The sequence below is a fragment of the Rhipicephalus sanguineus genome, chromosome 1, assembly GCF_013339695.2.
Source record: "Rhipicephalus sanguineus isolate Rsan-2018 chromosome 1, BIME_Rsan_1.4, whole genome shotgun sequence".
Taxonomy (NCBI): domain Eukaryota; kingdom Metazoa; phylum Arthropoda; class Arachnida; order Ixodida; family Ixodidae; genus Rhipicephalus; species Rhipicephalus sanguineus.
Window position 1 is genome coordinate 330175752 of NC_051176.1, and position 13137 is coordinate 330188888.

Genomic DNA, 13137 nt, shown 5'->3' on the forward strand with positions numbered 1-13137 from the left:
GGCCAGACTCGGTGGGCTTTTGGTTCTTTTGCAGTTAATAAATAATTGGTATATTGTAAATTCAAACAATGAGCAACATGAAATTTGCTAGAATGAAAGGTGTCGCATTTTATTTAAACAAGATTTCTTAACTTGCACTTCTGCTGAAAAGTATTTGTATTGTATTTCACCGTGCTATCCCAGCAAAATCCCGCCACCCACTGCAGTGGGCTGACATTGTTTATAAATTCTGTCCATTGTATGATATTAAAACTTCAGTGGCCTGCATAAATCCGTTAGAAGTCAGAAGAAATAGCAATCAAAATCAAACTTTTTCTAAAATTACCGAACTCGAACACCATGTTCTAATCACATGTGCATGCTTCTTACTGTAATTAATACAGTCAGTCCTCACATAAAAGACTGGAGTCACACAAAAACTTGTAAGTCTGCGCTTGTTTGTCTCAGTTCCTTCTTAGTGTCCTGCCCAAACAGTCAATTCAACCAAGATGAACGCTCACCAACTAGCCCAAATTTCTGCACTGCTTACTCACGATACATAGCAACTTCAGCTTCCACCTCCCCCTTCCCAGTGTTGTGGTCTGGGTCAGTACAACAAACTTTCATACACCCTTCCAGGTTGCATGAGATGGCGGCAAGCACTGTGTTCATGTCTTTGCTGCTCAAGGTCGTCACAATGGGCAAAGTTGTAGCACAAATGACGGTTAGGTATGAACATTATTGCTGCGATTTACTTGCTCATCACTATTAACTCAATTTAATACATATGCAGACCCTCGTTGGTGTTCGCCCAGCCGTACGTACTTTGCTTTGACTAACAGCCACCCTACTGCTCGTTCACCGTCACCCCAACCATGCCGCTATTCCATGCTGACCAACTAAGTATCATCTCGGACGGAAAACGAGATCATGCAGCTCCTGGAGGTAGTGCTGCATCATTTTCGACTGATCCCAACCCTCCGTTGACACTCCCTACGAACAAGAACCTAATAGAAGTGCATGTTGTCAGTATTCCTTTGACGGCATTAGTTGATACTGGAGCTCAGGTGTCCATAATGAGTGCTCTCTCTGTCGCCGACTCAAAAAAGTACTCATGCCTGCTATAACTAAAGCTGCACACGTCACCGATGGTTGAACTGTTGCCGTCACTGGAACGTGTACAGGTGGAATAAGCGTTGCCGGCCACCACGATCCCGTCTATTTACAGTGCTCAACAATTGTTCTCACGACCTAATAATTTTGCTTTTGTGTAAAAATGTTTGAAGAGGAAGACCTTACAAAGTTTTTGGTACTGGGAAAGCATAGAAAGATCCTGCAGTCTGCTGTACGCAGTTTTTTTTAATTGCCTTTGTCTTGCTCCTATTTTTACTTTCAGCAGAGAGCCAGAAGACTGCACTGGAAATTTCATTTAACACCATATTGCTGAACATACCATGATGTGACCCCAAGGCCTCCCCGAGTATTTTCTGACATTGTTCCCACTATTGCAATAAATGATGAGATCACACACAATTTTCACTCTACTAGAATAAATGCAGTTGTCGTGTGCTTACAGCAAATAAACTTCTTCAAAGTCTAATTTGTTTTGTGACTCATTTATGTTGCTTCCCCAACACCCACCATTATTCACAGCCAGGATACTAACTACCAGATGGACTAGTCCCACCCATGAAAATGTCATAGCTATTTAGCAACCACAGGAGGTATACTTTTGTAATTAGAGCACAAGGTTTACGAAAGGACACAGTACATGGGTCTGCAATTGAAAATACACTATCTGACCTTGGAGTCACTGAAAAGTAAGTAGTGTCTGTGGCCCAATCTAGAATGAGACATGGGACAACTTAGTTACAAGATTCCTTGAGCAAATTCATTCTGTATGTGAATCTAGCAGTACAAATACAAACGAGGCTTAATAGAGCTTTGTTCCTTTATTAAAATATGCTTAGCATAATGCTTTACATTTCACATGGTAAGGGCTCCCAAGAAAGGTAGAAAGTCTCGGATTCCTTGTAATTCTCTGCAAATGTTTCATAAGAGATGCTTCCATATGGCAAGGTTTTTGAGAAAAAAGGACTTTAACAGTATTTTGGCAATGAACCAATGGAGATATAACAAAGTGCTTGAATCGAACTGAAGATGTGCAGATTAGAACGTCTACCACAAGGTAGTGCTCATAGTTAAAAGATGTGACGTGCAAACATAGACACACGAGAGAAGACATTGCAATCACCGCCTAACAACTGAAAAGGCACACAGTGGCCGAAAAGAAAGTACCTAGACACGAAACTTATCTGCGCATGCCCAGGCAAGATGTGATACCTATCAGTCCGCACACGTGGTGGTACACGTGAGAGATAACCGTTCAGGCATTTAATTTCTTTATGCGCGTCAACTGACGGCTGGCTCACGCGTGCACTACCATTATTATTTACATGCCATGCCTGAACTATTAGACGTGTTGCTTCATTCCTGTGCCTGTAGAAAACTGCGCATTCATCGAATTTTGTCGTGCATTTACACTCTCGACAATGCCAAGATAGATGTATGCATCATTAACTTGCATAAAGCAGAAATAAAAATCCTGAACAGTTATCGATAGGTATCACCTCTTGCCTGGGCCTGCGCAGGAAAGTTTTTATGTCTACTTTCTTTTCCACCGCTATGTGTCCTTTCAGTTGTTAGTCGGCGTTTGTGGTGTCTTGATATCTCTCTCGTGCCCGTGTTTGCACGCCCTGTCTTTTAACATGAATGCAGACTAGCTCAGCTCTCTCTTACTGTAGTGCTCATGCCGATTTGTCTCTTCCTGAATGAATGCCATCCAATTCATTATACGTAAGATAAAAGCATCAAATCTGGAGGCATTCTTAATCTGTATTTCACGCCTGTCATGTCATGACAATTATAAAAGCGCCTTGTTATCCATAATAAAAAAAAACACAAGGGCCTTTTAGGAAGCATAACATGAGTAATGCATATTTCAAACCAGGACCGTACGCAGGAATTTTTTTCGAAGGGTGTTCGTGTGTAGAACGGCTAACTGCGGTAACTGGTGGTCGCTGTGAAGGCATGGAAGTATTTTAGTGTCACACGAAAAGTTAAACCACGAAAAAATTTTGGGGGGTGTCAGAACCCCCTCAACTTCTCCTTAGTTACGGCCCTGTTTCAAACCCCCATTCATATATATGTCTAATAAATACACTAGTGCCAAATAATGCCAAATGTCTTATAATTTATTCAATTAAGAGCTTACTTGACCTGTTAACCATCCTTGTCCATTTCATTCAAAATTTGTCACACTTTTTCCCAGAAAAAGTACTATAGTGTCCATATAACTTGTAACCTACTTTGAAAACACACCTATTTTGTAACACGAGTCGGTATTTTAGAATAACAGAGAGCTGAGCTAGTTGGTACCTTTTCATTCTAAAAAGACAGGGCGTGCAAACACGGACACAAGAAAGAAGTCAAGACACCACAAAGCACAAACGGCATTTGTGGTGTCCTGACTTCTTTCTTGTGTCTGTGTTTGCACGCCCTGTCTTTTTAGAATGAAGAGTCGGTAATAGTTCATTGAAGCACTTTCACAGATATTTTTGCTTGCATCAAGAACCTGCTATATATTATACTTTTGCTAATAAAACAGCAAATCGTTAACGAAGTATGAGCCTTAGCAAACAATGTGTTGTACTAGCAATCTACTTACTGATGTGATAAGCAAGCCTGATAAAAAACTAGACACAATATACTATTGAATGGAAAGTCGCAGTCAGTGTAAAATGATAATATACAGGAAAATAGCAGCATGGTTTACAAGTTGAAGAGGTTCCAGCTGGCATTTGGTTTCTGGTTAAGAAATATATGTGCTGTTGGGCAGGTAATGATGTATACATCAGAATAAACAGTGCACTGTTCTGTTAGACAAGTGGAAAGGGAAAACAAACACTTTTTAAGGATGGGATGGGATTTTGCGTGCTATTTTAATGTCATTAGTGAACCTTGCACATAACATTAATAAAGAAGAGTCTGTGCTCCAATTTCACGACATATGTCGTTATTTCTGTACTTCATATTCAAGTGGTATGTGCATCCATTTACTGGAGTAATTACTGGAGGGCAGGGGGTGGGGGGTAGTTCTAGGGGTGCTGTACATTTTGTCTTTGCATATTTCTTACAGTAAACATGTTCCTACTATAATGTACCACATTGAGAGTTTGCAAAATATAGGTATATTCTCCAAGTACATCATTTCTTGAATCGACTTCTGCTTTCTTCTGTTCGTGCTCTTTTTTTTTCTGATCACGTCGTTACGTTTGTTAACCGTCCTTCATTTCAATGTATGTCCTGTTTTGGTTTCGATATTTGGGCCCTGATGGGCAATCAATTGGCGTTACTACTTGGTTCTGCATGTCCAATTCACTGTGATGGATGCATTGCATGCTGACATGTACATAACATGTCCCATTACATGTTGAAGTAGTAGTTCAATGCAGCAAAGCACCCATTAACATTACATTAGTTCACATAAAAGAGTATGATTTGCTCCCTGCCTTTTTCAAACAAAATGAGGTACACTTACCAGAAGCTTGGAAGTTTATCATTTAGAAAACGCAATTCCCGAATTATGTTTTTTTTTACATTTATATTGCGCTAAATTTAATTTTAACGGCATCGAGCCGTGTTGTGAAGAATGAACAAATATCCACAAAGTGCCTCCTGTCTTTTCTTTCTCTTTTTTTTTCACCGTAGATGAATAAGAGTGCACTCATACGCCAGCAAAATTAAGTTATAGGGTTTCTTGCGTCGTGTCAATTGTTATTGTTATAATAATAATAATAATTATTATTAGGTTTTAATACATAGAGAACACGAAGACACAGAGGAAACAGAGAGGGTACAGGCTGACAACTGCCACCTAAAGGGGCACAATGCCTGCCTGCTCCTTGAACGGGCAGGGGGGACCAGAGGAAATGAAGATAGGCGGGAAAGAAAGAGGAGAAAAAACAAATAACACAGATGTAAACACAAATAAGCACGTGCTCGCTGCATAACGAGTGCGGGACACTAAAAATTGTGCTTAGTGTCTCACATGACCCACATGACGGACTGTCCACGTTCTTGACGGAATATCCCACGCACTCATACAGAGCCAACTTTTAGCTTATATAAGAGGGCTCTGTCACGAGGGAACAATCCGCTTGCTACACGCTGCTCAGGGTGCTGCTTCAGAAGATGTCAGCGGATCAACAGACGAGCGTTGTCAAACAGGCATGAAATTTCTTGGCAGTCACATTCGTTGTGGGCACAACTTGAAGCTAGGTGATCGGCGTCTTCATTGTCATCAATACCCACATGCGTACGTATCCAGTAGCAAATGAAGGACAACCCCATGAGAAATAACACACGATCGCGTTATAAAGCACGCCAAAGGGGGCGACGCCGTGTACACGCTCCCGGATTAATGTTGATTACCACTTCATCCATCGTAAAACGATCGGCGTATGGGCGCTTGTCAGCAAAAGGCTCAAACATTTCGGCGTCATCTCTACGGCGGGCAGGGCTTCAGCGCAAAACAAAACGCGAACATGGACGCCGCCATGTTGATTAAAAACAAACAAACAAAAACCGGAAGCGCACGTCGGTCACGTGACCGTCTCCAGCCAATAGCGGCGCAGTATGGGCCCTAGCCATTCTAGGGGATATGTTTCGGATACACGCCGCGGCGGAGAGCGGGGACGGCAGACTAGCCAGTATTAGCCCCGAGAAGTTGGGGTGGCGCCGCCTGGCGGGCGGCGTGGATGACGTCACGGCAAGGACTCTTCGACGCCCGCCGTGACGCGCCGGGATATCACGCTCTTGCTTCGTGCGCTGTTCCGCTGTTTACGTTCGCTTTTTGCCTGTCTCAAGCTTCAGATGAATGACGAAAACAGCATCGATAATGTTCCTTGCAAAACGACCAAAAAGTTATATGCATTTTTTCTTCACAGTCCCCAACGGTGCCCGTGCGCCGTCGTGCACGCTTTGAAAGGGGTGATCAGGCTTGTTGTGTCGCGCTGCCAACTTCGGAGATGGGCCTGATTCCCGACCACAGCAGCCGCATTCCGACGGGACTTAAAAGCAACATTCCTCGGCTTAGATACAGGAGCACGTTAAAGAATTAGAGGTGGTCAAAATTAATCTGCAGCGTGTCTCACAATCATGTCGTGGTCTTCACACGCAAGACACCTTATTCACAGTATTAGGTTGCGTTGTTCACGGGTGATTCCTTTAAAAAAATATGATGGCTTCGCCTCCACAAGTGTTATTTGCATCGGACGCATCCGCGATCGGCGGACAGCGTTCTTGCCGGTGTGCCAAGCCTCGCGCACGATTACGAAAGCGCATGCAGTATTGAACTTCGCAAAATATCTCGAAAGCGCTCGCCCGAGAATACTGCCGCAGTTGTTGTGTTTGTTTTTCTTGTGTACTCGCTCACTCATCATGTTGTTTAGTTTCACGTTTTTCTCGCAATAATTTCGGGGCTTCATTTCATAACATAAAAAAGTTGAGGTTAATTGCAGAAATTCCTTATTGCTGTCAGATTGTGTCTTCATGCAGCATCGTAGCAACGGCGCTGTTACACTTGTATAAGTACTAGTCTAGATAGCCAGTTCATAAATTAATTTTTTTGCATTTGATATACCCCTGAGCATAATGAACCTTTGTGACATGACGTGCGAGACCATTAATTGACTCATTAAGGCGAACGACGTACAAATAATACGTGGGCCACGTCACTGAGAGTGCCATCGAAACAGTTCAAAACGCTCATTTCGACTTTTAGGCGTTTGTTTTGCATACGATTGTGCTCGCACGAGAATTTAACACTACCGCTCGTGACTCGGCGTTTGCTCGGACCAGCAGTTCATGCAAATCAGGGTATACGGCCACATAATCTCAGACGAGTGTTGAGAAGAAATGTTTACATAATCCAAGTATACTGACACCTCAGAATTTCCGAAACTATTGTGTGCATGGCAGTATTATTTTGTTTAATTTCCCGGATATATTAAGTGCTTCTTTACGATAGACAGATTCATCTAAAGTCTTCTGTAGCAGAAAGCGCAGTTCTGTCAAATCACCTAGAATCACCTAGAATTTGTAAGTTATGTATGTAAAGGCATAAATAACTTGTACGATAAGCCGCAATGTAGTCAGTGAATTGAAAACATCCTAATTTAATTTGTAATCTTCGGGACGCGTGTTCTAACCGTGGGTCGAGTCTACGCCAAGTTGTAATGAAGTTAGAACCATTAGCGTAAATTTTTTAGCACCGATGTCTTGGAGTCCGCGGTGAAAACAACGAATGTCTTGCTCATCGTGCATCACCATTTTCGCGGTGAAGCCTCCGTTCGGGCGGGAATTCGCCCATTATAAGCTATATTATCCAAACTTTCTACAGCTTACTAAACTTTCGCTAGTAGTGTAAACTTCTACCTTCTCCCTTGGGAGATTTGCATCGCAAGAATGAGCAGTAATCACCACCGTATCGTGAAAGAGCGGGTACGCGGCGGGCGCAGAAAAAGGCGATCTTCGGCCGCGGAGCGAGCGAGTCCTTGCCGTGACGTCACATCGCCGTGACTGCCGCGCCGCCAGTGTTCGTTCTCTATACACGCCGGACATGCGATGCAGCGATCCGATGCGATGAAACGTCACGAAACGTCACCATTCCGGCTGCCGCATCGCCGCACCGGACGTCGTATCGGATGGAAAATCGTACCGTCTGACGGCCGCAGCCAATGGCAGCGCGGGAGACGCCTGACGTCACGCCTCTGGTGGCGCGTTTGTTGCTTGTTTGTTTGTTTGCGCGTTTGTTAAACTGCGTTCGGACGGCTCCGATCATGAAAAACGTTGGTTAAACTTTCTTTCTGACATCAAATAACTCATGACGTTTGAAGTGTGTCATTTGTGCAAGGCGGCGCCCGTTTCCGAACCACTAGCGAGATATCGAGCCGCGATGGAAGGCCACTTCGCAGCTAACAGCCGCACCGGCCGTCTCGGCGAACCGGCCGGCTTTGCTTCCACCGTTGCTCGTCAAATCGAGGTCTACGAGAAAACCAATTGCGCATGTGAACGCGTGTCATCAGCGTAAAAGTTTTAATCGTTTTAATAATAATAAGTGCTCGACGATCAGTTCGCGTTTGATCGCGAACGGCGCTAGCGACAGCGTCCGCCTTGCTAGGCCTACGCTCGGTGCCGTGACAAGCCTACTCTCGGAGTCGCGAGTGAATGCGGTCGCTTGCGAAGGCGCAGCTTTATTGGCAATGTTCTTACAGAACGAAGCGTGGCTGCGTAAGGTTGTTTGTTTTGTAGTCAACGAAGAGGATGCGATGTCTTCCGAGCGTGCAAGCCGGGGTGCCTGTGTGGGCGGAGCCTGCGCGCTGATTGCTCGTTCGCCCCCATGTGTCCTGAATCGCCTTATACCGCGTGCGGCGTCGCACGTCGGATCGGATGCCGAATCGCACCATGTGTCTAGCGCTTTTATAAGTCAGTGGCGCGGCGACAGGTGTCGGCTGGGAGGCGGACGGCAGTGCCTCGGAGACCTGCTGCTGAATCACCTGTCGGATGGCTGGCGCGAGACGCTCAGTAGTGTGTTCCGTTGTCGGTAAATACGACAGGCACGACAGTTGTCGAGCCACTTCCTCGCGCACATATCGTTTGATTTCTGACAGCAGCGGGTTGTGCTCGCCACTGAGGGTCAACGCCGCGAGAGTGTCGTCTGTAGCCGCTGGCCGCCGTGTCAAGAGCCGTTGTTTCCGCAGTTCCTCGAAGCTCTGGCATAGACTGGCGAGTTCAGACACGGTCCGCGGGTCCTTGGCCAGCAGCATCTGAAAGGCGTCGTCGTCTATCCTCTTAAAGATGTGTCCAATCTTGTCTCCTTCACTCATTAAAGGACCCCTGACAGCAAAATTTTTGTTGATGACTTTTTTAATGTAATTTGTAGCTTTGTGTCTGGTAATCCCTAGGTTAAATCGTAAATGCTCAAGCGTATCGTATAACTAATTCTAGCGTAGTTAATTGTGACCATTTTAGCGTCACTTCAAAACGCCCGCCTAAAAACCACAATAAACTAGCGCCCCATGCGGGGGATCGTCAAAGACCACGTGCACTCAAGCTGTGGTGACGTTGAAAGCGCGATTTTCAAATTGGGGCCCCGCGCGCGGTAGAGATTGAAAGTATGTGGGTATGTCCCCTCACGAAAACTACCTCGAGAGCAGGCCGACAACAGATCGAGACGGGTGCGGAACAATAGGCCTCGCCGGGTGCCAGTCGTCGTATTGTGCACGTGCGCCCCGCAAACCTTCTGTGACGTCCACAATACTTGCTTTACTCGTGGAACGTCACGCGGGGCCTCTATCTACGTCACACCAGGATGTCGCGAGGTGCAGCCAACTCAAATGAGCACTCACGCCTACTTTAAAACCAAATTAAGATATCTTAAATGCAGCGTTCGTCACTAATAATCGGTCAGGTGTGCCCCCGTATATAGGGAAGTCAAACAATACAAACATCTCGAGGTTTCAATTTTGGTGTCAGGGGTCCTTTCAGGCGCTTGCACAAGTCAAGTACGTCTTCGATGTAACTTGTGAAGCCTTCTCCTTGCAACTGTGCACGCCCCCGTAGGCATTGTTCAGCACGGAGCTTGCGTACCTCGGGGCGACCGAACACATCGGCAATGCGTTGCTTAAAATCACTCCAGGTGGTGAATTCTGTCTCGTGGTTGTTAAACCAGAGGCTTCGACCTCTTTCAGGTAGGAGATATATTGCAGCTTGGAACGGTTGTCCCACTTGTTGCTAGCGCCCACCTTTTCAAATGTCGACAGCCGGTCTTCGACGTCTTGCTCATCGGTGCCGTTGAAGAAAATCACACCATCTCCCGCTAAAGGGGACCATGAGGCGATGCGAAGCAGTGTTTCGGCATGTAGAGCCCGCGTTTCAGAGGCGGAGTGGAGAGGGGGAAAGGGGAGAGGGGGAATGGAGAGGGGGAGGGGATGGGGAAGGGGGACGGGAAGGGGAAGGGAAGGGGAAGGGGTGATGTGGAGAGGGGAGGGGAGAGGGGGAAAGGGGAGGATGAGAGATGAGAGGGGAGAGGGGGAGTGGAGAGGGAAATGGGAGGGGGAGAGGGAAGGGGAGAGGTGATGTGATGTGGAGAGGGAAAGGGGAGAGAGGGAGTGGAGAGGGGAAGTGGAGAGGGTTTACGCATGCGCCGTAAGGGTGGTCACGCCGCACACCACCACCACCACCACCACCGGATTGAACTCCGCTATAAGATGCTTCACATCTAAAAGGTGGATCGCGCAGGCATAGCGCAGTGGGCACGATGATCATCGGAGGTTGGGTCGTACCTTGGTGGGCGGTTTCATCGGCCATTTCTGGGGGAGCGGGTAGTCTCCTGTTTCGGAGTTCCAGGTTGAGTACCCCGCACCTCCACCACTCTGATACGGGGTTTACTGACGCAAGTAGCACTTGAGCAGGATGCCTATGGACGCTGAAAGCGGGCGGCGACAACCGACACAAGAATCGCAGCGCTGGCGCCAACAGCTCGCGCTTGGCTCTTCCAGCTAAGGCAGTGTCTCACTGCGGCATGTTGTTGTTAGAAGAGAAAATTGAGCGAGTTGGGATTGATTCATACTTAGGGCTGTGCAGCGCTCACAAAAAGTACACAGGACAGCGCTTGTCCTGTGTACTTCTTCTGTTCCTTGTCCCTTTTTGTGAGCGCTGCACAGCCCTAAGTATGTTGTTGTTCTTCCTCCTTACAACAGTAAGGGGAAGGAGTCAGTCGTGTGTTAAAATTTAGTTTTTACTACCTAAGATTACAATCTTCTTAAAATAACAGAGAGCTGAGCTAGTTGGTAAGTATTCATGTTAAAGAGACAGGGCGTGCAAACACGGACACAAGAGTGATGCTACAATCTTTCATCATTTGGTCTTGGTAACTGAACCTCTCTTACCTTTTTATGCATAGGAGGGGCTCTCACGAACTGAACACTATTTTCCTGGAACAATGAAGAAGCTTATAAAACTGCAATCCGCTACTTAGCAGCCTCGCGCACGCCTTCAAAACGCCGCGCTTGACCATTCGCGCTGCAGCCCACTCGGGGCGCTCTTGTCTCGGAGAGCCAACATGGAGGTTCGTATCGACCGCCGTCCGCCTGCACCTCCTCACGGATAAGAACGACCGATTCATGTGAGTATTTTCCACCCAGCCTTGGTTTCCTTAGAGAATCACGAGCGTGTGGGGTTGTTGCTTCTTGCAGCGACCATGTGTTAGGAGGGATAGTGTTGATTCTGCTACGGGGCGAAAGAAGCTCAAAATTAACAACTGATAGGTTCGAGTTTAGTTGGCCCTCCATAATCTATCAGCGGTCAGCGCAAACAATTCTCTACAATTGACGAAACAGGCACGAACAGGCGCTAACTTCTAATACAATTTTATTTTGAGGGCGATTAATATATATATATATATATATATATATATATATATATATATATATATATATATATATATATATATATATATATCTTGGCTTTGAAGATCGGTGGGTCCGGTACATAGATGAGTGAAAAGAAGGACTCACGCACGAAATGTAGTTTTCTTAACGTTTCGGCTGGTGGGCCAGCCTTCGTCAGAATGAATGTAGTACATGTGACAGATACTATATATAGGTGCGTAGCTTCACACCGTGGCGCAGTGCAACACAATCAAACGTTCTGCGCATCGAGAACAACAAGTGATAGGCGCATGGTGAACACAACACTGCGAATAACAATAGGAATAACAAAGATATCGCGTTAGACAAGAAACCGCGTCACTGGCCAGTGAGATACCGCGCGATATGACAATATCAGATTCATTGGCGCCATGCAAGGCATACATAGCACAGTAGCGCACTCGACGAATAGCATCGGGCAAAAAAAAAAACACTTTATTTAAAGAATGCATGTCCAATCCAACAAAGGCAAGTTGTGCCAGCAATGAAGTGTGCGCTGTACACTAGGCAAGTACGCTAGCCAGCTTATCCGCGTTTTCGTTTAAGCCACAAGAAACCGCCCACCAAACATGAAACCTATATAAAACGTTTTATAGAGGTTTATAGAGGTTTTAAACGTTTTAAAGACGTTTTATGGAGGTTTTGCGTTTCGTGGGCGTGTCGAACTTGTGAATTAAAAATGACTCGCACATTTCGCGCTTATAATGTGACGTAAATCCCGATTCCAATATAGTCGCCGTAAATGATTGAAATGTATGCCCGGTGCTGGCGACGTGTCTAGATATTGACAAATGAAACATGGAGTGCACATGCGCCTTGTGGTTGTTGAAACGGTAGCGAAATGCATTTTCGGTTTGACCGATTGTCATGGTCTCATAGGTGGGAAACACGACACAGGAACGTTGCGGATCACGAAAAATTTTTATCACTGAAAAAACACATAAATATGAAAAAACCCAGTCTCAACAAAGGCATGCAAAACAACTATAAAACTCCCTTAAGCAACCATGTACAAAAAACTAGTAGTCATATTTACAGTTCGTCACAACGGCGCTGCATTGACGTAGCTGCTGCTTCGGGGTCAAGTCGTACGGCTCGTCGCGTCAGCGATGTTCGCAGCGTCGCGGGTGTACGGCCGTCAGCTGTACACCCGCGATGCAGCTCAGGAGCGACGTCGAAGTCAGCTCTCCGCAGCGGCTGTACCGCTCGTCCACTCTGGTGCGAGGCCTACGGGGCGTAGCCGTAGGAAGCCTGGCGTGTCCTCACGGGGATGACGTCGTTGTGCCCGAGCTCTGCTCCTGGCCGTGCTCCCACAGCTCACAGGACGCTGCTGCGAAGGCTGGGGTACGTCCTTGCCAGGTGCACTGCTAGCCGTCTCTGGTCACACGTCATGCCGCTGCTGCCGCTCGCCCACCTTTTCTCGTTCCAAGCGCGCTCTGTCCTGTCCCGGCCACGTCGCCTCTCGTGCCCCTTTCTTGCTTCTTCTTCCTCAGGTTCTTTTTTTAATTCCGTCTTCAATATCTCTTCTTCTTTTTCTTTCTTTCTCCTATATTTCTTAATTTGGAACCCGTTCTTTTAGCTTATTTCTTCTTCCTCTTCTTTGTTT

The 13137-nt window shown here is 46.2% G+C and overlaps 1 protein-coding gene across 1 annotated transcript in view; it reads left to right on the forward strand.

Annotated features, from left to right (window-relative positions):
- Window positions 1-11084: 11084 nt before the first annotated feature.
- LOC119379538 (prolactin-releasing peptide receptor) overlaps window positions 11085-13137 on the forward strand; it is a 77755-nt gene continuing 75702 nt past the window's right edge. The window contains exon 1 of the mRNA XM_037648831.2: window positions 11085-11227. The gene's annotated coding sequence lies outside the window, so the exon portion shown is untranslated. The remainder of the gene's footprint in view (window positions 11228-13137) is intronic.